Here is a 27152-nt window from a genome sequence, read left to right on the forward strand (position 1 = left end):
TGGAATGACATCAACTTCTCCAATAACACAAGCCACGTTTATCAGATTAATTGGAAAATGCAAAATGGGAATATTAGGACTGACTTGCAAGTGACAGAAATCTAACTTGAATTGCTTCAATAATTGAGAGAAAGTTTTTTGTGATATAAAACTAATGGAATGCTTGAAGGGCAGGGCAATATGTGGCCCTAAGCAGTGGGCCCTGGCATGCTTTCAGGCTTGCTCTCCAGCTTGTGCTGCCTATCATTCACATCGGCTGCAGTTTTGTCTTTTCAGAGCTTTTTCCACCGAGGAAAAGCCAGGTTGCCAGAGTGTCCCAAGTGTGACATCTGTTAGTTTCCTAGACCTATTATAACAACGTCCCACAAACCAGAGAGCTCTGTGATGGAAGAAGTTTATCATCTCCCCTTTCTGGAGGCTGGAAGTCTGAGATCAAGGTTTTGGCAGAATTGTGCTCCCTTGGAAGGGACTAGAAAAAGATCTATTCCTGGCTGCTCTGAATTTCTGATAGCTCCTTGGCTCTTGGCTCAGGGCAGCGGGACTCCAGTCTTCACATTATATGGAATGTCTCTGTGCCCAACTTTCTCCTTCATATTTTTATTTTTTTTCCATGGAAGCCTCAGGCTTTCTTGATAATTCTTCTGGGTTTTCTTTCTGCAGCTTTATTGTAGTATGATTCTATATATTTAAGGCACACAATTTGATGTTCTGGTATGCATATACATTTCTCTATGATTACCACAATCAAGGTAACTGACAGGTTCATCACTTCACATAGTCACACGTTAGGGTGGGTACAGTGTATGGAGAATACTTAAGAACTATTTCCTTAGCAAATTTCAAGTATATACTGTTTAAAATTATAGCCCTGATGCTGTACATTAGTTCCGAAGAATATATTTTATAATCTCACATTTATACTTTTGATCAAAATTTCTCCATTTTCCCCACACTGTCAACATCCAGTAGCCAAACTTTCCCTCAGTTTCCCTGAGTTCAACCTTAGATTCCACATGTAAGTGAGATCACATAGCATTTGTCTTTGTCCAAGATGTAGGTAGAGGAACAAGCAGGTAGTGATATTGCAAGACAATACCTACTACAGAGGTTATGTGAATATTATGTATTTTTAAATGAATATGACTGTGATAGATTGTGTTCTCCATAGAAATAACACACACAAACTGGATTTGTAAAATACACCATTTATTAGCATATGTACATATTATACAACTGATAAACATAATTCTTACATATGTAATATCTACATATTGATATAAAGAAATAGAAATCTCTCTCACATCTCACATGCCTTCCTTACACTACCACTGACATTCTTCCCACTACAGGTGGGGTCTCTGCCCTCTCCCCTTAAATCTTGGCACACATTTTTAACTGTCTTATCTAACGGTAGACAGTAGACAAGATGCTGCCTGTCTTCTGAGACCAGATCATCCAAAAAGAGATTGCTTCTCCCTGGCTTCATCTCTGTTTCCTCTCTTGAGAACACAGCAGCCAGGCCAACTGGAAGTGGAAGGAACTTGGGGAGACTGAGGGGGGAACAGCTCCACTGCAGGTCACACCCCACAAGCAGCATCCATAAGCAGACCACGCATAAACAGGTCTTCCGAGGGCTGCTATCAAGAAATCAGCCAATAACAAATGCTGGCGGGGGTGTGGGGAGAAAGGAACTCTTCTCCATTGTTGGTGGGAGTGCAGACTGGTGCAACCACTGTGGAAATCAGTATGGAGATACCTCAAAGAACTAGGGCTAGAGGTCCCATTTGACCCAGCTATTCCACTGCTGGGGATCTTCCCAAAAGAATTAAAATAATCATACCACAGCGATATATGTGCACCCATGTTCATAGCGGCACAGTTTTTAATAGCTAAAGCTTGGAAACAGCCCAAGTGCCCATCAACTGGAAACTGGATAAAGAAGATGTGTTTTTTTTCAAAATGGAGTGCTACTCAGAAATAAAGAATGAGAAACTAGAGACATTTGTAGCTAAATGGATGCATAGTGAGGACATACCCTTAAGTGAAATAAATAGGACACACATGTGTAAATACTGAATAGTTCCTCTGGTGTGAGAAACTAAAAGTGTAAATAAGAATTAAAATGATTAAAACCAATAATTGATAATTTGAAATAATAAGAAGAGGTCCAAAGGGGTAGGGGAAGTGGGAGGGGAAAGGAAAAGGAAAGAAGGGAAAGGAAAAATTATGAGAAAAGGAAAAAATGGAAACAATGTCTTTGTGAATAGGGAAGGGAGGACAGCGAATGGGGAAAAAATAAGACCCAAGATACATCATGTACAGGAACAAGCACCCAATGATAAATGTAAACACACTGTATACCTAAAATGTACCAATAAAAGAATTTAAGTAAAAAATAAATAAATAAACAGGTCTTCTGGGCTCTGTCGCCAGCCTCCAGGCCATCAGCTGAGTCTCCGGACTTTGGGAAGCAGGAACTCTGTCGCCCCTTCGTCCAAATTCCCATGCCACCTCAACTTTAAGAGATAATAAATAATCACTGGGCTGCACTGTGTTCCCCAATCCCCAAATTCCTATGTTGCTGTTCGAACTCCGTTTCCCAGTGTATTGCAGATGAGGTGTGGGGAGATAACTAGGTTAAAAGGTGGCTGGCTCGTAGCTTGGCCCCAATCAAACCTGAATGCTGTCCTTGTAAGAACAGAGACACCTGAAGTGCTCACAGCACAGGACCCAGCCTCTGAGGACACAGTGAGTAGTGGCTATTTCCAAGCCGAGGAGAAAGGCTTCAGGGGTAGCCAAGCCTGTGAACTTTGACGTCGGACCTTCAGTCTACAGAATTGAGAGAAAATAAATTTCTGTCATTTAATCATACATTCTGTGGTATTTTGTTATGCCAGGTCTAGGAAACTAGGCCACTGAGTTTTGGGGTGATTTGTTACTATATCAGCAGAGAACTGATACAATGATATTCACTTGGAGTTGTATTTATTAAATTAAGACACCTTCGATTTTAGGAGCATAGAAGAAAAAATCCAGCCTTGATTCAGGCAGTTAACTTAGAAATCTTATAGTGCCAACAAGACTGAACAAATATCTAAACATATAATATAATATAATTACTTGCATTATATGCAGACTTCCAGGCAAATACACTGATAATTCAGGATCTTTAGAGATAAAGCATCATAAAAGCATGCCATTAAATTGTCCTAAGCAATAAATATTTCTATCATCATCTTTCCTTCACAAATAAAAAGGTTTATGCCTTAGAATAATGTAGAACTATAATTTTGAAAGTAATTCCACTTTAAATACGTGTATAGCAAGTATCCAAGAACTAGTCAAAATATGTGTAAATAGTGAAGTACCTTCCTAATGGACTATAAGGTGAATGGAGGAAGGGCAATACTTTTATAGTTTGGATTTGTCATTGTCTTTTTTTCAGTAAAAGATTCGTTTTTAATATAACTTCAGCATCTAGCAGCATTTTATCCATGCCCAAGCTGTGATATCTGAGGCTATTCCCAAGGTATAAGTCCCTGGAAAAAACTCTTACTTTAGGGCCAGTTTGTACCTTAAATAGATAAAGGAATAAGTAAAGTAAGACAGGAAAAGCAGCCATCACTCTAACTAACCAGTGACCAACTCACTTATCCAGTGTATTAGAAATACATGATTACAAAAGAAAATAAATAAATAAGGAGCCCAGGAAGATGCAGCTTGTGTTGTGTGGGTGACCATGTGGATGGAAGGAATGGATAACAAATATTGTGGAGGACCCAGTCAGTCATCTTGGTTTTAATCCTAAGGACAATAACAAATCATTAAAGAGATTAAAGTGCAAAATGACATAATCTGTAGCGTTTTATGTAGTAATTGCTTTGACTGCAATAGAGAGAAAGAATGGGGAAGTCAAGTTTGTCTGCATGGAGACCTATAGGGTATAGGGAGGGTACTGCATTATTCCAAGCTGACAGCACTGCTGTGTAAACTATCATGAGGTAATGAAGAAGTAGCTAGAAAGCACTGTCAAGGGTGATTGGTGAATCCACACTACTTTTACTTTCCCATGGGTCTTCATCTCACACATATCCCTATTCATAGACACACCATGCATCTGTGGGATCTTGAACAAGTTCTCCTAACTACTAAGCACATTTTCTCTTTCTGTTTTTTCTTCCATCAAGCATTCTGTGGCATTTTTCCCCGAAATAATTTGCTTTTGCCTATGTGCATTCCATTCTCTATGTCTCTGTTACAGAATTTTTCATACCCTGTAAATTACTTGTATGCACACATTCTCATTGAGAGAGGGAACTATATTTTACCAGCCCGCATCCAAAGGGCCTGTGTTAGATCTCGTCACATAGTAAATATCAAATAGAAGTATGTTCATTAAATAAATCAGTAACTACACATGCTAATTATGTCACTCAAAGAGTGAGCAGAAATTTTACCTTGAGAGTCTCTAAACTGTCAAAAGAGAAATTGTTTTTTCTGCAAATAGACTGTGTATTTTGTTTCTTTCACAATAAAAGAAGCAGAGGAAAACAGATCAGTAAGAGAGAGAGAGCACAGAACCTCAAAATTCTGACAAGGGAGAGGTGATTTCCCCGCTGTCTTGAACGTGTTTGAGAAAATAATGAATCAGAAACCAGGATCCAGTAGTCCTTTATATCTACAAGGACAAGTTCCCAGACCACCAGGGGATGCCTGAATATTGTGGATAATATCAAATTCCACTGTTTTATCTTATACATACTACCTGTGATAACATTCAATTTAATAAATAGGGATAGAACGAGATCATAATAATCAACAATAAAATAGAATACTTACATTGATATGCTGCAGTAAAAGTTGTATAAAAGCTATGAAATGTTTTCCTGGAATTTTCCATTTCATATTTTTTGGGCCATGTTGACCACAGGTAACTGAATCTATAGAAAGAAAATCATGAATAGAGGTGGACGACAATGAACAGGCAAGGAATAGAATACAATTCATGTGGTAATTTTATAACAGCATCAAAATGGCAGTACTTCGGGGCAAACCCAGGGCCTCAATGTGGTAGTAAGCATTGAATCTCTCAGCTACATCTCCAGCCCTTTTGTTTTCAATTTTTAGTTTTTATTAATTCATGCTTGCAGTACCTAATAATTGCATTCCTCGAGAGGATTTGGTCCATGTACATAATACATCTTAACTCCTTTTTCATCCCCTTCCTCCCCCTTCCTCCCCCTCCCTGCCTCTCCTGGTCTCCCTCTCATTTGCAAAAGATCTATCTCCATATTTCCTGTTATCCTTCTTTCTTTTTTATTGGTACACAAATGTAGTACAGAATGACTACATCCATTGTGGGAAGTTGGTACGTGTACATGTAATTGTTATCTTTCATTGTGCTCTTTATATTTTGGGTTTCACATACAAGAGAAACTATCTGTCGTTTAAGTTTACGTGTCTGATTTATTTCACTTAACATTATGGTCTCTAAAGGTCTCTACTTTATTCTGAGACAGGACCTCATTCAGTTGCCCAGGCTAGCCTTGAACGCTAGCTCCTCCTGCCTCAGCCTCCTGAGTAGCTGGGTTTTCAGGGGTGTGCTGCCACACCCAGCTGCTCTATCAAGTTTGTTTCCACTTCTTTCTCCAGATAGTGGGGATTTAACTTGTCCTTTTACCCTCACATTGTCAGGATCTTTCAGATAAAATCTATTTTTTGTGAAGAAATACATATTATTGTTAAAATTATTTTATCTTGAAATAATTTGAAACATTTATTACAATTGAGAAATAGATTTGAGACACAAGTTAAAGCCTTATGGAGTAACTCAATTTGGGGAGCAGATATGCTCATAAATCTAAATAAAAAGCTAGTTCTCTTGAGAAAATGTTCATATTTGTTTGTAATATGTCGTTTACATGCTCTAATTGGTTATCTTAGTATTTTAAAGGTAAATTTTAGAATAATTTCTTATTTGAACTTTAATTTGCAAACTATTTTGTCCTTTTGCATATTTGGTTACAAATTTGCATAAACAGTGTAATTATACTTTTCTATGTTCCTCAAAAGATTAGAAAGGAAAAACTACTAATTAATCTCCTTTCCATGTGGATAAGGTTAATTGCTAAAACCATATTTTTATTTTCTCTTGCTAAACTGTAATTAATGCTACCATGCTTATTAAGATACAGCAAAGATATTATACTATGTATCAAATCAAATAATTATATTTATGTATATTTATGTAATATCTTTTACTCCCCCTTATCAAACAGCACGTGATCTAATTAGATGGCCTAATTAATCGCCAGAAAGATTATAATCTTACCTTTCTTTAACTGTGTTCATGTATCTTTCCCAGCCTACTTTCAAAGTTCTTCTCACCTATATAAAAATAGATACAAAATAAAAAGTCAGGATTGTAAAATGTAAAATTAGTATTAATGTGTATCAGTACAACAATAAATACTTAAAATGCAAATATATAAGTTAACTTTTAATTTGTATTTATAGAGCTATCTTTTTATTTATTCTGTTGGTTATTGAATATTTGCCTCTTTAAGTAGGTTATTGTCCACATTATTTTGTGGCTACTTCTTTAATTCAACTCTTTTTATACTGATGTTGAATGTTTATTTTCAGGTTATTTTAAGCAGTTCCCAATTAGTACTTGTTAAAGCCATCCCTCCGGCCTTCTACCTAGCTCTACACATTCTGGAGATGGATTTCTAAAATATGAAATTAATCATGTAATATTCTCACCTGTAATCCTCTGAAAGTCCCATTTTCTACAAGACAGTCTCCATAGGATAGCACATAAAATCCTTCTCTCTGCAGCTGGAGATAGAGCTCAGTGGTTGAATGCTTGATCTCCATACATAGGAACCTGGTTCGCTCCTCAGCACCAAAATGGAATAAAACAAGACCCTTCCCCACTGGCTTTTGCCAGGTGCCTATCCTCAGCTCCATCTGTAATCCAGAGTAGCAGGGATTCCAGGAAATCACTTAACTAGAGTTCCCAAAACTCGAATTTCATGCCCTGAAGTCAGTGGAAGGAGCATCATCGCTATGCTTCTGAAAGCTGCTGATTGATTAGAAATGTCCAAGGAAGGGGCAGGAACTCAGACTGCAATTAGGAAATAGTTCTGTGAAAGCATTTATGTCATTTGGCCTAAAAAGATTCCCAAAGAAAGGCATTTAAAACCTCAAAGACTCCAGTAATTCATTATGTACCCTCAGTTTAAAAACATTCATTTTCATATATTAATTGTGGAGTCATATTTTTGTATTATTTTTCCTAAATAGGGGCCCTAGATCCATCTTATTCAAGACTACGTCTTTGCCCATTATTATTTTGCAAGATGAACCCCTGAGACTCAACTTCAAATTTACATCCTCTCTTTCCTTACCCTCAAGTGTTCCAGAAATCCTTCAGTCTTTCTCATTTCTCTTACTATACAATTTGTTACACTCTTTTGGTTACTGCATGATTATTTATTATCTCATAATTGTTTGTTCTCCATCTCCCTTAAAAGTAGCATGGGGGACATGGGTGATGGTTTGGACACACAGCTTGTGTGGTCCCTTCCTAACAATACCTGAGTTTCCCTCTGGGAGTTCTTTCCCCCATAGATCTGGGTCGTGGCTGGATGGTACATTGAGCTGTCTTTACACCCTACTCCTTCACGCCTATATTTTATTTTGCCCTCACAGAGCAAATTTGTTTCCGTAGACTTTCAGCCATAGCACTGTGAACAGCTGGCCTGTCTGACGTGGCCCTTTCACTGAGAGCCTAACTTGTACGACACTGAGTGTTCAGCCTTTCCTGCAGAGAGGGAGTCCATGTACAATTTCTGCCAGACCACAAGACCTGCCACCCCAGCCAACATTTCCTCACCTCTCTTGCAATTAGGTGGAACTTTATGACTACATGCTCACCAGTGGACTGCCACCAGAAATGCTGCCTGTTAAGACCCAGGTCTTACGGCGGTCGACTCCTCACATCCTCCTTTGCTTCCTTACTGAGGGCAGCAGGAATATTTCCCAGCACAGGGCTCTTCCTGGTACTCTGGGCAAAGGTTCAGTGTTGTGTAGTGTCCCTTCAAAGGCTATCCTTAAACTGGGCAAGCTCTTCTCCCCCGACAAGGTGCACCCCACTGGAGATGCAGCTGTTTCAACTATGAAAAGTGATTTATCTCAAACTATGCAAAATTCTCACTAGAATCCAATACCTTCTAAGTTTCATCAGGGGAGGGAAGTTTTTGTTTCCTTTTACCCCAATATCTCACATAATGCTCAATGAATGATTTTTAAAAAGACAATTAAACAAGTTTTAATTTTCTAACTCTTGGATGATGAAACCCAGGACAAGCAGATACAATCAGCATTATGTATTTCATTCTTTACTTAAATATCATTTTATCAGTTATAAATGCTATATTCAATATATGATTAGTAATTTTTTCCGGTAGTGTTGAATATTGTTGCTTTCCCAAAAAATACAATTTGTGGCATGTGTATTATAACTTCAAATTTTTAGTTTTATTACATTAACATATCTATATTTCAGAATCTATGTGATTCAGCCTTATCAGAGTAGTAAAATATTTGTAGCTGAATGTGCATGTTAAATTTTTTCATTTTGCATTTTGGGAGAATTTCTTTTTTTTTTTTTTTTTGGTACCCGGGATCAAATTCGGGTCCTTGTGCTTGCAAGGCAGGCGGCGGAACCACTGAGCTAAACCCCCGGCCCATTGGGAGAATTTCTGAAGAATAAAATTATTCAAGTACTCTATTCTTAACAAAACGACATTGAGTTGAAAGTTGCTATCATGAGTGTAATAGAATTAAAACTTAATACAGTGATTTCTAATCTCATTACAAGTTAGAATTTCTCAGAGAATTTTTTAAAAACTTTCTTATACTTGAGCACCACATCTACATCCAGATTTTTTTATTTAATTGATCTAGGGCAGAGCCCTGAAATCTGTGTATTTTTACATCTCTCCAGGTGATTGTAATTTGCAAACAGGGTTAAAATGTGAAGACTCAGAGGAGGAAGAGGTCCCCTAATTTTCCTTCACTCTGCTGGAAGTTCCACTGATGATGTCACAGCTGATTACATCTGTCATACACACTAAAAAAGAAAAGAAGGACTTTTATAATAGCAATAGCATGTGTTTACATTTATTATGTCTGCATTTGATGTATCATACATAGATCAAATATAAAAATACATTGGGGCCGATGAGAGAAATTAGGCAGGGCTCCTGGAAGAAATGGATGATTTTAGGCTTGGAGCAAAGACTATGCAATCTGGGTATGAAGCACTACATTGTGCCAAGATATAAAGAAGTGTTCAAAGCCACAAAGATTGGGCTTTCTAAAGATACACAGAAGCTGGACAAAAGAGCTGCCAATGGCCAAAGCTGGAATGATAGACATGAAAGAAATAAGTAAAATAGTACTGGATTATAACTAGAAGTGAAAAATAAGCATCATTGAGCCTATCTTGATATAACTATTAATTAATTATCAAAATAAAGACAATCTTCCATGCAGAATTCTAAGTGGGTAGGACCCTGAATTGTGAGCTGCGCTTAGGGACTTGCTTCCAAAGAAATGGAAATAGAAAGGCCAGCACTACCTTAAATACATGGTCCAGGTAACTGTTAGCAGTGAAGCTTTATTGACAACCTGTACCCTGGACAGTAGGTGCTGTGGTCTTTCTCCCCACAACTCATTAACCCAGTCTGACTATGAAAAAGTAGTACACAAACCCAAGGTGCACTCTGCAAGATATCTGACCAGTATTTTTCAAAAGTCTGGAGGTCAGGAAAATGAAAGAAAGACGGAAAAGCCACCGTTACAATCCAATGGAGCCCAAAAAGAAGGACAATGAAATGTGAAGAGTAATTTTAAATAGGACCCGGAGTAGATAAAGGACACTGGGGGGAAAACTAATGATGATGACAACTAAAACAGGTATGAGAGCTTAGAGAATAAAAATGAGGAAAAGTTGGCCCCTTACTCACAGAAAATGCATCATAATAATGGAAGATGTTTCCAACACCTGTCTGGTATGTGGAACTCTGAGTTAACTTTGCAGATTTTCTGTAAATCTAAAATTATTCTAGGAAAGTTTATGTAAATCTTAAAAAATACAGTGAGGACATGACACTCACATACAATATGAACATTCATATTTAAAAGAATATTTGAGCTGAGTGTGGTGGTGCACACTTATAATCCTACTCCTCTGGTAGGCTGAGAGGATCTGAAGTTCCAGACCACCCTAGGCAATTTAGAGACTTAGTAAAAATCTGTGTTAAAATTAAATAAATAATAAAAGACTGGCGATATATAATAATACCTCAGTTCGTGAACACGGCTGTTTGCAAACAATTTGGTTCACAAACAAAAGCATTTAACATAGTTTTGCTTTCATTGGGAAACTCCGCACTGATGACAAACATGACCTCAGTCATCTTCCTCACACAAACACAAACACAGCCATCTTCCCCCAAATCATTAAACAAATCAAGTTTGTAAACAAAGGTGCCACTGTAATTCAGAGGAAAACTGTTTGCTCGGATATGTAGACACTGGATTCAATCCTCAGTATCCCCTAACAGAAAAAAATAGACATATAGAATATTTTTTAAAAGGCTGAGAGGTAGGTGAGTGCAAAGGTCTGGGGTTCAATCCTCAGTAACACACACACACACACACACACACACACACCATGCACAAAAGAAAGAAAAAATTTGAAATTGTCCTTTGAACTACAAATATTTATTAAGTACCGAAACTATGATTACAGAGAATTATTAGGATTTTGTCCAGACTAGCTATTGCATCACAGTTTTGGCAAAATAGAAAAAGCAGAATAGATTTTCAAACGTCCCCCATGAGAGTTAAACCTAAATACTCATGGAACCTTGTATTTCTGATGGTTTGTAGATTCAGAGTTGAATCTGAGAACAATCAGATGATAAAGATAAGGGTCTCAATATTCTACAAGCAGAAAACAAGACAATCTAAATGGGATTTGCAAAGAATTGAACAGAAATAATTTTGCCAGCACAATTTCATTACCCATCTCTAGGCTAGGAGAAGACTGCAAATTACGAAGCTTGGTAGAAAGCAAGAGTAAATGAAGGGGCATTAGAGAGACATCTATGAAGAGACTGTTCCTCCTCTCTCATCAGATGAAGCGAGTCTGTGTCCCGAGAACAATGAAGTGGCAGAGGAAAAACTATCCGGGAAGAAACCACAAAGACTTCACAAAATAAATCAAAATTTGGAATCTACCACAGAAAGCAAACAGTAATGCCAGATTGCAGCAGGACCAAGTAAAAGAAATCATCTCTTATCTCACATTTCCAGTTACAATTGCTGTGTAGCATTCCAAAATATAACCATTTTATTATGTTCACAGATTCCACAGTTTGGAAATTCAGAACAGCAACATGAGAGATGGCGTATCTCTGTCTCAGCATATCGGAAAGCCCCGCTGGGAAGGCTGGAATTATCTCACTGGGTGGGGATGGGAAACAGCTCCAGGCCACCTCCCCACATATCTGGGCGTGGGCTGAGGCAACTGGGAGATGAGGATTACGCAGACCCGCATCCTGGCCGGAACTCTTCCTGCACTTTGTTTCCTCACTTCCTAGGAACCTCTGGGCAGGCAGAAGGGGCCACTCAGAATTTCAAGCATGAGTGCCCCGTAAGCAAGGAGGAGAAGGTGTGTGAGCCTTTTCTAACCCTGCCACGGAACCACACAGCATCATTTCTAGGAGACCTTATTGGCTGAAATTAGAGATAGCTTGTCATTATTGGCGGGTCAACATTTCTGCCTCCCAAAAGTACCTCCATCTGGCAACCAGGTCTTCAGCACACGAGTCTTCAGGAGACACTTCAGATCCAACTGTTACAGTTCGTCTGTTTTACCATGACTATGGACTCACGGATTAGTTAATTCCGGATATTACATTCAATACCACCATTATTCCTATAATGTTGAATTGTCCCAAACATAGCCAGAGGAGTTATTTCAGGATGACTCTGACATCTTTTGCATATGTCCTCATTGATGTTCTAGCCTTTCCTTACTTTCTGACACAAAATGTTCCTGACTCAACAAGCAGTTTCTTGCTATAAACTGGAAATCAACCACTGATTGAAAAAAATTTAAATTTCTTTTAGCAGGAAATCTTAATTAGAAGCCAAGTCTAGGTGCTAAGTATACTGATTGCCATAGAAAATCAACAGTGTTCATTGGCAATAGTCTGTAGACTTTCCTAAGAAATACGGCTTTCAAAAAACTAATTGCGTCCTAAAGGGTCTAACTACTTGATTTTAGTTATTATTTCAATTATAGCAAATAACTACCAAATTCTACACTTTTTTTTTTTTGGTACTGGGGATCAAATTTGGGACCTTGTGCTTGTGAGGCAGGCGGCAGAACCAATGAGCCAAATCCCTGGCTCCCAAATTCTACACTTTTTAAAAATTCACTTTTTATACTAGTAAGCAATTAAGATTGAGTCAACAAATTAATTTATGCTCCAAATTTGGTAGAAATTAAGAAGAGACAGAATAGGTATCTATAAAGGAAAACTGCTAAGAGAAGCATAGACTTTTCCCAGAAAAGTACTATTATAAAAGATCATTGGCATTTTTATATAGTATACATCTTATTAAATCATTATGTGGAACTTTTAAAATAATCCTCAGAAAGATATGAAAATATATATCAAAATGTCTCTAATTGAACTCTTCTTAGTAGTTTTTTCTTTTATAAATTCAAATTAAATGTTGAGGAGGATCAAAATAATTTTAGTAAATATGCATAAGGGAAAAAAATAACCCAAACACCTCAGCTCCCAACCTATTTTAATTAAGATAAAGTAATCATCATATTTGAAGTTCTATAGATTTCAGGAGATAATCAAGTAATTGCCCACTTCCTCATAAGTAACCATTATTCAGAATTTATGTTACTATACATTTACTTTAATATAGAATTTTATCCCTAAATATATATTAGTTAATTATGTATGGATTTGAACTTTATATTATTCTATGTGCACTATGTAAATCCTTCTGTAGCATTGTGTTGTTAAAAACCAATCTAGGGCCAGGGATTTAGCTTAGTGGCTCTGCTGCCTGCCCTGAAGGTGCAAGAACCCAAGTTCGATCCCCTGTACCAAAAAAGAAAAAAAAAAAAGAATCAATCTTATTTTTGCTCCAGATTATAACTCATTCGTCTTCACTTCTCTAGTATTTCATCACGTAAATATACTACAAGGTATTTACTAATTTTTTTTGTTTTTTCGTATTTACTAATTGTAATGTGAATTAATTGGGTTGTTTATAATTTTCTCTTTCAAAAATAGCAACGGTCTGTATGTTTAGGTAGATGTGGGAAAGTCTGTCTCTTGAGATAGGAAAGGAATTCATCACTCACTCAACATATTCATTTCACATTGGCCAGACTATGCCAAACTCTTTTGCACAATGGTTTTTGTCAATTTACATATGTGTGCATTTGTTCCATAACCACACATCCATCACCTTTAAAAGTTACCTTATGCCTCTTTGTTTTTAGGGTTTTTTTCTTGAAAAGGTTTTGTTAGATATGCTGCTAGCCAGTTTGTTGTACTTTTAAAGATATTGTAAGTGGTACCATCATTTGAAAATAGACAATCTAAATCGTTGTAAAGTTGAAATTCAATTTTTAAAAATAGACTTTATTTTTAGAGCAGTTTTAGATTGATAGCAAAATTGGGTAGAAATTAGAGCTCCCATATGCTTTCTTCTCACCAGTCCCTCCAACACACACACACACACACGCACACACACACACACACACACACTCCTCCATTATAAATATTCTCACCACCCAAATGGTACATTTGTTACAATCAACTCACCTTGACACATCATTATTCTCCAGTCCATAGTGTACTGTAGGCTTCACACTTAGTTTTCTATAGCCTATGGGTTTTGACACATGTGTAATGACATATATCCACCACAGTAGTGTTCTCTGAGATTCCTCAGGTTTAGTATACAACATCGATATTGGGGAAATTCGCAATCATCCTTGCTTCAAATATAACTTCTGTTCCGTTCGTTCTAGTATTCTATTACTCAAATGTTATACCTTAGGCAGTTTTCCCAAAAATGATTTGTTCTAGGTTTTTGTTGTTTTTTGTATTTTTCTCTATGCTTTTCAGTTTTGAAAATTGCCATATTTCATCCTTTAATTTGGAGATTTTTTTCCCCTAAAATACCCCATCAAAAGCATTCTTAAATTTCTGTTACTGTTTTGATTTTAGCATTTTTTATTATTTTTTAAAATTTCCATGTCTCTGATCATATTACCTGTCTGTTGTTGAATATTGTCTACTTTTTCCACTCAATCCTTTAGTATATTTATCAGATGTTTTAAATTCAAGGTCTGATAATTCTAACTTTTCTGAGATACATATATATATATATATATATATATATATATCTGAAGCTCACCCTGTCTCCTCAAAATTATTTTTATCCCTTTAATAATGGCTAATATTTTTATCAAAAGGCAGATATGATGTTCTCAGTAACAAGGTGTGGGGCTGTAAAAGAACTCTATAGTTTTATGATTAGGTCTCAGTCTTTTTTCTTTTGCTTTGTTTTTTGGTACCTGGGAACGAACTCAGGACCTTGCGCTTGTGAGGCAGGCAGTGGAACCACTGAGCTAAATCCCTGGCCCAGGTCTGTCTTCTCATGAGCTGTTACCTCAATCTGCTTTTGCTTGTTTCACTCTATGAGGTGGCACAAGATTTCTGGGGCTGCCTGAAGTTGGGTATGTCTTTTTTCCCAAGTCAGTTAGACTGTGGTAAAACCTAGTAGGCTATGCTTAGGTCAAATTTGCTTTGAGGTTATGCTTTATTCTCACAGATTTCTGTTCATAGATTTCTGTTCAGGTAAGTTGTGCTTTTTGCAATCTCTCTGCTTGTCTCTCCAATTTGGGGGACAGCAGTTTGCCTTGTGATTTCATCCCTCTGACAAAACTAAGAAAAGATGTTAATTTTTCTGTTTGCTTAGCTTGTTAATTGTTGTTGGATACAACAATGAATTTGAGCTCCTTGCATGCTAGTCTAAGAATCAGAAGTCTTGGGATTCGACTTATTTTGTACATTGATTTCATATATAGCAGGTTTATTACACTTATTTATTAATTAAAACATATTTTCTTTGAACATCCTTCCAGGTCTTTCCTTTTCCATACCTTACTGTTAGGACATTTATTTGTATGGAAAGTATCAATTATGTACACTGGTGCTTGGGTAAATACTTTTACTATTTCTTTTACGGAACTCGTTGCTGTTCAGTTTTATATTAATCCTTTCTATGTAAATAAAGATTACATCTAGGGCTGGTTTTCTTTTTTTTATTTAAAAATTTCAAACATCAGAAAGGATAAAATTTTTAACAATAATAGTGCAATGAATGTCTACGTATCTTCCATTTTAAACATATTAAACTACTTATTTTATATTCCATACCTAATATTTAATGTTTCTGAGCTCAGGGGTGATAATTCTACTTGACTTGTACTAACTATATATATATATATATATATATATATATATAGAGAGAGAGAGAGAGAGAGAGAGAGAGAGAGAGAGAGAGAGAGAGAGAGAGAGAAGCTTTATGGTCTTAATAGCTTTTGAGAGTTTATAAATTTTTGAGTTGTCCACTTGCCCTGTATCTGGCCCACCTTGTCCTCTACAGGGATGATGACCAAAGCTCAACTCTCCCTATTTAGCAAATACCCTTAAGAGAAAAGCCAACTGTGATGCTCTGAATATTCTTGACTGTGTTAGTCAGCTTTCCACTACTATAATAAATACCTGAGAAAATCAACCTAATGGAGGAGAGATTTATCTTGGCTCATGGTTTTAGAGACTTCAGTCCATGGTTAGCTGCTTTCATTGTTGTGGGCCTTAGGTGAGGCAGGATATCATGGCAGAAGTGTTCAGTGGAACAAAGATCCTTAACTCATGGCAACTAGGAAGGGGGAGAAGGGGGAAGGCCTGGCTGGGGACAGATTATACCCTTCAAATCCTTGCCCCTGGTGACCTACCTCATCCAATTAGGTCCCACCTCCCAATAAGCATAGAAAGCTATGAACTCATCAGTTGATGAGATGAAAGCTCTCATAATCTGGTCACTACTCAAAAGCTCATCAACTGGCAACCAAGCCTCAACATAATAAGCCATTTAGGAGACATTTTGGATTTCAACCATGATACTTCCTGATTTTCTATGTCATTCATTAATTTTTTAAAAACCTATTTATTTATTTCTTTACATTTGACCAGCCAGATACTTTAAGTTGTTTTCAATGAGTCTATCAAATTCTCCTCACCACCATGTAAGAAATGGAATGTGGTCTTTTCTGCAGTTCTGAGGATTAAAACCAGAGCCTCTCTCATGCTAGGCCAGTATTCTATCACTGGGCTATACCTCCATCCTTTTTAAATAAAAACATTTTGAGACAACACCTCACTATGTTGCCCAGATGCTTTAACTTGAAATCCTCCTGCCTCAGACTCCTGAGAATCAGGGGTTGCAGGCATGTAGCATGGCCCCTGACTAGGTAACATTTAGAATCATACCATCGCCAGTCTTTTCAGAAGTTCATTTTGCTCTTTTCTCCATGAGTAACACTGGCACAGTAACTCAGTGTAGACCTCTTTCCCACCCTCCACACAAAAGCTCCACTGGCTTTACAAACTCTGCTAAAAGGATGTTACTAACCTAACCTGGCTGTTTAAGGCAAACCCTAACTAGTTCCCAGCAATGAACTCAGGCTCCCTATAATGGAACTAGCAAAACTGGGCTGTGCTGATGCAGACATTTCCCAGTATCTCCACCTTATCTCTATCTACCTCACAGAGCCAGGTAATCTGACACAGGACACGTTGTTCCTTTAAATATTATAATCTTTATTGCTTTTAATTGTTTCATTTGCTGCTCACTTGTTTCATTTTCCAGTCATATGCTGGCCACTAAAAATACTCCGTACTTCTGTTAAGAATTAAAATTAGACGTATTTGCATGAAAGCACCCTTCTGACCACACAGCCATATTCATACAAGTGTCTCACATTGGCTGTAGGTTCAATGGATGTGACCGAAGAAAAATAGGGAACAATGTCACATTTGTTTTCAGGGCTCATTTTGCATTTGCTCTCAGATGTGATTTTCCTGAGCTAAGCATCTGTTATTCTCTTTAAAAATAAAAAAATAAGTGTGAAAAAAACCAGGGTGATAGTCAGTCTAGTCCTGACAATCATTGTCATTTTTTTCCCTTTTACATAATTTCTCTGCAGCCTCTGCCCTTCTCACTGTGGGCACAATCCATCTCACTTGACTAAGAGACAATGCGGAGATGAGTGCTGATGAGATCAATTCAAAGCACATTATTTAAAGAGCAAGCATAAGTTTGTTTGTTGTTGATGCTATAACAGATTATCACAAAATAACAGGTTTAAACTATACGGACCTATCCATTTATAGTTCTGGAGGCTAAAAGTTTGAAATAAATCTGACAGAGTTAAAGGTGTCCATTGGGCAAGTTTTTTTTTTTTCTTTTAATAGGCTCTAAGGAGAGAAGCCATATGCTTATCTTTTTAAGCTTCTAGTGGCTACTGAAATCCCTATCTTGTGACCACTTCTAGGACTACAAACTCTCCTTCCAGGAGGTCATTTAGTCTTATGTTTGATAACAACTCCTCTTGTCTCCCTCTCTTGAGAACTATTGTGACCACATTCAGTTCACCTGGCTAATTCAGGATAGTCTACCTCAAGATCGTTAACCTAATCACATCTGGAAAGCATCTTTTGTCATACAAGGTTGTACATTCAAATGTTGGGGACTGTAATGTGGACATCTTTCAGAAAAATTCAGCATTATTCATCTTATCACAATTTTTGATGTGGAACATTCCCCATACTGTTGGATTTTTTCTCCTTAGGCCAATTCATAAATCCTGCTGTCTTGTAAACTAGAGACTGAATTTTTTCCAGCTAGGTCAATTATACTTTCTAGTTCTTTACTATCAATATGTCATAGATTAAAATTATTCCTAACATCACTTATTCTACTATCAGATTTGGAATATCAAAAGCATTACGGAGAGAATCTACAGCTTGGTTCTCATTTTAATGTAGGTCATTGGTTAATTACTTGGCAACAATACAAATTTAAATTTAGCCACATCAATATATTATTACATTACCCAGTTTAATATAGACTATTTTGAAATACATTATGGCCAACATATCAATGGATTCATCACAATTTATCCTAATATTTCAGTTGGTAGACATGCTCATAACATCCTAGGTTTTACTTCTCTCATCAATAATAGGTTGTTCCATCTCATAATGGGTTGTTTAGAAATTTTAGGTCTTCTTCGTTCAACTTTGGTTTTTGATATATATCTAGGAATCTGTCCATTTCTTCTGTGTTTTCCACCTTATTGGCGTATAGGTTCTCAAAGTAGGTATTGATGATCCTTTGGATTTCTGATGGATCCATTGTAACTTCACCCTTTTCATTCCTAATTGCATGGATTTGGGCCTTTTCATTCCTTTTTCTGATAAGGTTGACTAAGGGTTTGTCAATTTTGTTGATTCTTTCGAAGAACCAACTCTTGGCTTCACTGATTTTTTTGTATCGTTCACTTAGTCTCCATTGCATTGATTTCTGCTCTGATCTTCATAATTTTCTCCCTTGTATGAGCTTTGGGTTTGTCCTGCTCTTCTTTTTCTAGAAGCTTAGGTTCTGCATCAGGTTCTTTAATTGGGCTTGCTCTGTTTTCCTAATATGAGTATTCACTGCTATGAATTTCCCTCGTAAGACTGCTTTCATTGTGTCCCATAGATTCCAATGTTTTACTGTCATTGTCATTGAATTGTAGGAACTGTCTGATTTCTTCTTTAATTTCCTCTCTGAGCCACTGGTTATTCAAAGTATGTTGTTCAATTTCCATGTGTTCATGTAATTTTTGCGGTTTCTTTTGCTATTGATCTCCAATTTCATCACGCTGTGGTCTAATAATATACAGGGAATAACTTCAATTCCTTTGCACTTACTTAAACATGTTCTATGAGCGAGTATGTGGTCTACTTTGGAGAACAACCTATGTGCAGCTGAAAAGAATGTGTATTCTGATTTTGTGGGGTGGAACACTCTGTAAACATCTGTTAAGTTAATTTGTTCAAGAGTTTGAGTTCTGGTATTTCATTGCTTATGTTTTGTGTAGTTGATCTATCAATTTGTGACAGTGGGGTATTGAGGCCTCCCACTACTATTGTATTAGTGCTTATTTGATTTTACATATCAATCAATGAAATTGAAAATGTAATTAAAAACTTACCCACTAAGAAAATTCCAGGTCCTGATGGCTTCACTGCTGAATTCTACAAGACAGTTTGAGAGGAATTACTGCCACTACTGTTTAAACTCATCAATGAAATTGAAAGGGAAGCAATACTCCCGAATTCATTCCTGGAAGCAAGCATCACCTTGACCCCTAAAGCAGAGAAAGATCCAACTGAAAAAGAACAATAGGCCAATCTCACTCACTAATGAACATAGATACAAAAATCCTTAATAAAATACTGGCAAATGGAATGCAGAAGATCATCAAGAAGATGCTATACCCTGACCAAGTGGGATTCATCCCAGGGATGCAGGGATGGTTCGACATATACAAATCAATAAATGTAATACACTATATCAATAGAGCCAAAGACAAAAACCATATGATCATCTCAACAGATGTAGAAAAAGCATTTGACAAAATACAACATGCATTTATGATAAAAACCCTACAAAAAATTGGAATAGACCATCTCTACCTCAATCTGACAAAAGCCATTTATGAAAAACCAACAGTAAATATCATACAAAATGGTCAAATACTGAAATCCTTCACACTAAAATCAGGAACAAGACAAGGATGTCCACTATCACCACTCCTGTTCAACATAGTTTTGGAAACATTAGCCACAACAATTAGACAAGAGAAAGAAATGAAAGAAATAAAGATAGGAAATGAAGAAGTCAATTTGTCATTATTTGCAGATGACATGACACTCTATAGAGAAGACCCCAAGAACTCCACCAAAAGTCTCCTAGACTTAATAACCAAATTCAGTAAAGTAGCTGGATACAAGGTCAACACACATAAATCAATAGCTTTCCTCTACACGAACAACAGATTCACTGAGAGAGAAATAGGGCAAACAATTCCTTTCACAATAGCATCCAAAGGACTGAAATACCTAGGAATCTACCTAACAAAAGAAATCAAAGACCTCTTCTCTGAAAACTATAGCACTCTGAAAAGAGAGATTGAAGATGATATCAGAAAATGGAAAGACATCCCTTGGTCCTGGGTAGGAAGAACCAACATTGTGAAATTGGCCATACTTCCAAAACTGCTATATAGATTCAATGCAATCCCAATTGAAATTCCAGCACCATACTTCAGGGACCTTGAGAAAACAATCCAAAAATTCATTTGGAACAAGAAGAGACCTAGACTAGCAAAAGCAATTCTAGGCAACAGAGACATGGCGGGGGTATCACAACTTCCAACTTGAAACTATATTACAATGCTACTGTGATAAAAACAGCATGGTACTGGCAAAGAAACAGACCTGAGGACCAGTGGAACAGATAAGAAGATGCAGAACCAATTCCAGACATACTCAGCCACCTCATCTTTGACAAAGGAGCCAAACACCCTGACTGGAGGAAAGATAGCCTCTTTAATAAATGGTGCTGGAAAAATTAGGCTTCAACTTGCCAAAGATTAAAACTAGCCCTGTATCTCTCACCATGCACTAAACTAAAATCAAAATGGATTAAAAATCTAAATATTAAAACAGAAACGCTGAACTGGCTGGAACAGAAGTTAGTAGAACTCTTGAAGACATTGGTGTAGGAAAAGATTTTATGAACAAAACCTCAGTTGCCCATGGACTAGCACAAACAATCAATAAGTGAGATCTCTTCTTCTTAAAAACCTTGTGCATAGCAAGAGAAACCACCAACAGTGTGAAGAGACAACCCACAATGTGGGAAAAAATTTTCACCTGCTTTTCCTCAGACAAAGGTTTACTATCTTGAATCTATAAAGAACTTAAAAAAATCAGACCTCTCAAATTTAAAAACCTAATCCAAAAATGGGCATCTGAAATGAACAGACATTTCTCAGACAAAGAAGTAGAAATAGCAAATAAATACATGAAAAAATGTTCAACATCACTGGTCATTCGAGAGATGCAAATGAAAACAACTCTCAGATTTCACCTCAGCCCAGAAAGAATGGCTGCTATCATGAAATCAACCAATAACAAATGCTGGCTGGGCTGTGGGGAAAGAGGAACACTGCTCCACTGCTGGTGGGAGTGTAGACTGGTGCAACCACTGTGGAAATCAGTATGGAGATACCTCAAAGAACTAGGACTGAAAGTCCCATTTGACCCAGCTATTCCACTGCTGGGTGTCTTTCCCAAAGAATTAAAAGAAACATATCACAGTGATATAATATGTGTACCCATGTTCATAGCAGCACAATTTGTAATACCTACAACTTGGAAGCAGCCCAAATGCCCATCAACTGGAGACTGCATAAAGAAAATTTGGTTTTTTAATTAAATGGAGTACTACTCAGCTATAAAAAATGAGAAATTAGAGACCTTTATAGCTAAATGGATGCACATTGAGGTGATACTCTTTAAGTGAAATAAATAGGACACACATGTGTAAATCCCGAATAGTTTCTCTAGTGTGAGAAACTGAAACTTTAAAGAAGGAATTTAAGGTATAATAGATAATGTGAAATATGAAGTAAAGGGGCAGAGGGGATAGGGGAAGGGGGAGGGGAAGGGGAAAGGAAAGAAGGGAATGGAATAAATATGAGAAAATGAAAAAATGGAAACAAAGTCTTTGTAAATAGGGAGGGATGGAGGGGTTGAAAGGAGGTCAGGCTAATGGGTAAAAAAATAAGAACCAAGAGAGATTATGTAAAGGTGCAAATTTCCAATGACAAATGTCATTATATTGTATTCCTAAAATGTACCAATAAAACAGATTAAATAGTAAAAAAATAAAACATTTTACTTGAAGCTGTCATAAAATCTATGCCTCAAAATAAAAAAGTAGTATCTCATAGATAATGTCTCTAATATTAATAGATTTAATAGAAATATCTCTCATACATTAAAATTGAAATATGATTATCTTCAAGACAAGAATGTTAATAAATAATATAAAGATTGCTATTGAGATTCTGTAATGTATTAGGTATATATATGTTTGTTTTATATTAGTAATATTAATAATTTAATAAAAGAATATTTTAAGCCTTACTATGGTGTCAGATTTATTCTTAACAACAGCCCCACGTGGTAGGTATTGCTTCCCAGTTTGTATAGTTAGCTGGAGGCTATAACCCATTCAAGCTGAAATCTAAGTGACACTACAAAATATGATGGAGAAATGGTGATACTGAAATGGTTCACGGGGAAAATAAATTTGAACATTAGGCTTCTGCAAAGGGAAATTCAAACACAGTCTCCAGGCATAAAGCTTAGGCCATGTTCAGTTCTAGGCCATACCTCCAGAGGCTGGGCCCTGGTAAGCAATCCTACCCAGAACCTGGTCTCACCTCGGGGAAATGTCATGCATGTGCTTGCTCCCATGACAAAGTTAAGGAAAAAGGTAAAATGTATTATAACCCATTTGTCTTCCTGACAACTTTTAGATAGAGGACATGTTTAAGATACCTGTAAGTCTTTTCTCTAAGCATCATTGCTGAAATATTAGGTACATTTGTGTTCACGTTTTCACCTAAAAATATTTCAGAGTCAGTAATTTACACAAGAAATGAACAGTATGAAATGAATAAAACCTTCCTTAAGGAAAGATTTCTGTAAATGTATTTATACAATGTAGTTGATTCTGCCACTTAAAACCCAAAGTGGTGAGAAGCAATTCATTTTAACAAACAATACACATTAGAAAAATATATCCAAATCAGAAAATACTTGACCAAAATAGTAGATGACAGGGTCTGCTTGGAGATGTGTGTAAGTCCCCTTGACAGTTGTGAGAGAATGGATTAAAGCACAAAACTATTTGAGGTGTACAATGAGCAGAACTTGAAGATAGGCATCATCTTCAGGCAGGGAACAACCCCAGCTCCTGTGCATCATAGGAGGAACTTGGCAGAATAGCAGAAGCATTCCTGAGAGACAATGCTGAACAAGAAACATCTTAGGGAGTTTCAAGTCCTAAATTCAAAATGTTCTCTCTTTTCTCTCACTGTGTTCTTTACATCTGGAATTTGTTGGTGGGATTATTTCATTACATGATTTTTAAACTGTAAAGCTTCATAAAGATAGAGATCTATCTGTTTTCACTTAACATTCTGTCCTTATCACTAAGCCATTCTTGACACAAAGTAGACATGCAAGAAATACATGTTGAACAAATGAATGAAACAGGGTGATACGACAAGCAGATATTTGGACATATAAATCTCAAGGGAGCAATTGGACTTCAGAAGTTGAAATTAGAATTCTCCAGCCATAAATGAGTAGATGAAATCCTGAGTGTGGCTGGCATGGTCCTTGGTGAAAAAAGGAAGGAAAAGAATGAGCTAAAGAGAACACACAGGGTAAAGGCAATTTCTATTCTCTCATGAGAGAGGATTTCTTCAGACTGCAATGAAGGAAAAGTTAAAAAAAGGAATGGAGGCTGGAGGAGAGAAAGAAGGACAGAAAAAAAAGAGAGGGAGAGAGAGAGAGAGGGAGGCAGAGACAAAGGCCCAAAGAGAGACAGAGGGGGAGCAGAGAAGGGAGAGAGACCTGTCTTCACAGCCTGAGAAGAAATAAGGGCGGGTGTGGTAAATTGACAGGTGATGAACCTGAAAATGAATGAACCTGGAAGAGAGGATATGTGTGAGAGATGAATGGGTAGGGTCAGCTTTTGAAGAGATTGAGAGAGGTTCAAACTATTTATTGAGGCAAAAAAACATGACAAGGAGCTGGAGAAAAACAATAGCTTTCTAGACAGTACTGAGAGCCAAGCTTAGCTTAGGGGCAGTGAATGGGTGGACCACGAGAATGGGAAGGTCACATATAAGATTTTTTGTTCATTCAGCAAATATTTACTCAGCACCTTCGATTCTAAAAGCACAGTTCCACTTGCCAGGATCAAAGTCTGTTCATGATGTCAATGCTTTGTATTTGTTGTGGCTAAAGCACAAGCCACCAGTCATTCCAGTGAAAACAAAACAATTCATTAGTCGGTGGCAGGTAGACAAAATTATTGGCTGTGTGAAATGTTCCCTTTTCAGACTGTTGTTTTATTTTAGCGGCACACACAGGTTCCCTGTTTTATTTTTCAAGTTAAAGCATTTAATGTGTTCTCCTACTGACCTTCATTAAATAAATCACCTGAGCCCCAGAGTCTGGAAACAAGGCTGTTGGACCCAGGCAGTGAGAGAATCCACCCACATTTCTATCTTCTTTCTGGGGCTCTATTTCTCTCCCTAAGCAGAATTTTCTCCTTTTTAAATTCCTTTCCTGCAGGCTAATCTCCATGTAAATAGTCTAAGCAATATGGTAAATTCAAGCTGATAATTTCTTTTAAAGAAAGTAGAGATGCTAATAAGGTGCTTGATTGTGGTATCCTTCCACAGTTGAGGTCAAATGAGATCTATAACCCCTGCCTGCTCAATATATATGGAAGGTGGGAAGGCTGGAGGTTGCTGACTAGCAAGAGTAGTTAGTTTATTGTTAATCTGTTTCCCAAAATTTGAAATTCAGGGATGAAGATATTAAAAACTTGACCAAAAATTGCTGCCTCATAATGAAACTAAGAATCTATGCATTATTCACAATCAAATTACTGTCCACTGAACATAATAAACCAGACAACATGCATTTCCTGTAGTATCCCAAAATATTGTCTTAATTTTATCAAAGTAGTTTGGTTCATTTCTAAAGGATTAGGAATTTTTTTCTTTGAAAATACCGATGTTACACTTAGTTGCAGAAAGAATATTATGCAAATAGTTCACTGATAGCCTCATTTTCTACATTATTGAGTGTTGTTAATGTTTGAGAATGTTAAATACAATTCCATATTAGGATATGCAATTTATGAGGTGGCTTTGGGGGAAATTATTGCACTACAGTGGTGACTGTAGCCCTGCATACCTTATCTATCTGCTCCATTAGTGAACCAACTTGAATGACCTGTAAATTATTCGAGGGAAATAGTAGAACGGTAATAACAGCCAATTAAACTAATTTCTAAATTCACCTACTTGTTTTCATCAAGGTCATCCAACCAAACAAGATTTCGGAAAAATTAACATTCTGTCTCCTTTTGATTAATTGTGGGCTCCGGAGAAAGAAGTGCTGAATGCCAATCTGGTTTTATCTTTTAAATCCTCCTTGTCTACTTAGCTGAATCCACTGTTAGGCTTATTAAAAAAAGCGACAGTTTGGATAACCCATAAAATGCAGGAAAGAGCAGGAGGCTTAAAAGCTGTAGTTGATATGATGTTTATCTCTTCAGCGCTAAATGCTTATTTACTCTCCTGGTGTGTTCTGGATCATGCCTGGGGAGTCACGTGTATGCAATCCCACTTGGCACTGCATCTGTGTAAGCGGGGTGCCCCCTGGGGGGAGGAAAGAAGCTCTGGAACACACCCTTCCCCACATTCCCTCTCTCTTATTATTACTTTTAATTATTAAGGCATGCACCAATGTGAGTTTAATTTAATTTCAATGCATATTTGTCGTTTTAAATATTAATATGTAATTTCTGCGCACGTTATGCAAAGTCTCCTTCCTCCATAACTACCTTTGGAATCCTCCTGTGTAGCTTAATTCTCTAACCTAGTCCAGGTCACCATCATCAGTCGCTTAGTTTATCACATCAACCTTCCACTTGGGTCCTTTCCTCCAATTCACTCAGTAAAAATCTCATGAGTCTTGAGGAATTTATGCTAAGTCAAATTTTAGCCAGAAAGACAAATACTACAGAAGTCCACATATATTTTTGTATCTCAAAGTATCAAATTCACAGAGTCAGACTGGAGCTACCTCAGAAGCTGGGGTAGGAGGCACTTGAGAGCAACTAACCAACACCAATAAAGCTTCAGTCAAGCACTATGTTTAAATTCTGGAGATCTGCAGTACAACATTATGCCCACTGTTACCGCACCATTCTAAGAGTTGATTCAGACAGGAGATCTCATGTTAAGTGCTCTTACCACAGAACATTTTTCAAAAATTTTAAGTTCAATATTTATTCAACATTTTTACTACCTAATATAAGTCAAGTACAATTTAAAGCACTGAACAGAGAGCAGTAAAAAGGAAAAAAAAAAAACCTCTTCCAGGTGTTCTTATCAGACAAACTTTCTGCACCACAAATGTGTTTCTATCGTTCTATTCCTTCCTATTTTTCAATGTCTTCTCAAAACACCAATATTAGGTCCAAAAATATGTTAATGTAGTTTGAGGAGCCCTTCCCAAGATGGTTCCTTATTACCTGTTTTTTAATCTTGTTTCACCAATAGGCTCCAGGTGTATTCACAGATGACAATGAGTGGTTCCCAGTTGTCATCTCAGAAACGTTGGTCCAGTTAGCTTCAGAGCTTTTGTTTTGCCAAGCACAGAAATGCTGCTGGAACACAGCATCATCTGTCCTCCTTCTCCATAGTCTTTCAGGCAGCACTCAGCTTCCACACCAAATGGATGTCGTGTAAATATTTTATAAGAACAGGCTGGAAGGATTTCTATAACCCAAAGTACCTCAAAGTACTCACAACGCTCAGACAGATCACAAATCAGTGAACACAATTTTTCATAAATGGAACAAAATATATTATCTATAGGAATCTCAATTCTGCTCCCACCACGATGGTTTGACAACTAGTCATGTGCAATGAAATAGAATGTATAGAGTAATAGAATCAGAAGAAGGGTAGTAGCCAGGCATTTAGCTCAGTGGTTCCACCGCCTGCCTTGCAAGCGCAAGGACCTGAGTTC

The 27152-nt window shown here is 37.0% G+C and overlaps 1 long non-coding RNA gene across 1 annotated transcript; it reads right to left on the reverse strand.

Annotated features, from left to right (window-relative positions):
* Window positions 1–1179: 1179 nt before the first annotated feature.
* On the reverse strand, window positions 1180–27152 carry LOC147823535 (uncharacterized). Its single transcript, XR_015443726.1, has 4 exons — window positions 26653–27152; window positions 6332–6387; window positions 4840–4940; window positions 1180–2829 (listed from the first exon to the last, which is right to left on the reverse strand). It is a non-coding gene; the product is annotated as an uncharacterized LOC147823535 (long non-coding RNA).

Source organism: Heterocephalus glaber, unplaced genomic scaffold (genome assembly GCF_053883595.1).
Source record: "Heterocephalus glaber isolate CG9 unplaced genomic scaffold, H.glaber_assembly_v1.0 deba00001577, whole genome shotgun sequence".
In the NCBI taxonomy this organism is placed as follows: Eukaryota; Metazoa; Chordata; class Mammalia; order Rodentia; family Bathyergidae; genus Heterocephalus; species Heterocephalus glaber.